Genomic DNA, 1,264 nt, shown 5'->3' with positions numbered 1-1,264 from the left:
TTTGAACCTAAATTTTAAATCTTAAATTTTTAAATTTTAAATTTTTAAATTTTTAAATTAAAATTTATTTAATTAACAAAAAATATAACGCTTCTTATTTAGTAAGAATCATTTAGTGACGAGTATAGAGATTATCACTCCAAATCTTAAAAGTAAAAGTGCCAGCCTCTTTCAATATCTATTTTTCAAGAAATAGTTATTTGTAGTTGTGTAAGCGTAAATTTAATTAGGAGAAGACCGATAATTAACATCGGTTATGGAAGATTCGAGTCCCAGAAAAGTATACATTTTTTATTTGGCTATGTATGTATGAGCAGCGATATTTCTTAATCATAGAGGTCTGGGAGGTTCTGGTTTGTGTCCTCGATGCTGCAGCACTGAATCTGAATCTGTTCTCCACTTGTATGTGTGAGTGTCTTAGAACCAAAATAATCTGACAGAAGCTGAATTTGGAGATAAATGGGCAAAATTTTGAGACACGGTTGCAAACAGATATGAATTCTATTAATTATTTTTTTTTGACGATTATTTGGTGGATTTGGAGAGATCATAATAATGATGTTTTTAACTTGACTGACTCGTGGAGCATTGATACCTTATAGCACTTATTCAGACTTCTCAATTATTTGAACTCCGCAAGATCTTTTCCATGCATCAAATTTCCACTTCTTCTTCTTTGTTATTTTCTTGGTCTCCTCCTTCTCTTTTTTCGATTAAAGTAAATTGTAATACTAACATATTTGGTGAAATAGCTGGTTTTGAGTGTATTTTACGTGATCCTAAGGGATCTTGATTGCGTGGTTGTGTTGGCTCTTTGTCTCCTGTGTCCATCCTTCGAACTGAGTTGTTTGCAATCTAGAGAAGTTTACTTCTAGTATCGAAAGTTGGATTTAGAGATATTATCTGTAAAATAAATTGTTTAGAGACTTTTATCCTTATCAATAAAAGAAATAGTAGGATTCAAAGTTTTGAGTATGATTTAATATCTAAAGTCAACGAAATCTTGAGATGAAATTGAAGAATTGAGATCAATTTTATTTAAAGAAATGTTAATCAAGTTAATATTTTGACAAAATTTACAGAGTTTGCTTGGGCTGCTAAAATTAAATTACATCCCTAACTCTTAGAAATTGTCTTTTCTTTTTCTATTTTTTTTTTAGTCTCTTGTCAAAAAAGAAAAAAAAGAAAAACGTGCTTTCCTCCATGCCCTATATTTATCCTTCTTATATATTTCTTAGAACAAGGAAAAAAAAGAAAAAGAAAA

The sequence above is a fragment of the Arachis ipaensis genome, chromosome B08 (genome assembly GCF_000816755.2).
Source record: "Arachis ipaensis cultivar K30076 chromosome B08, Araip1.1, whole genome shotgun sequence".
NCBI classification, from domain to species: domain Eukaryota; kingdom Viridiplantae; phylum Streptophyta; class Magnoliopsida; order Fabales; family Fabaceae; genus Arachis; species Arachis ipaensis.
Note: the sequence above shows the minus strand (reverse complement) of the source record.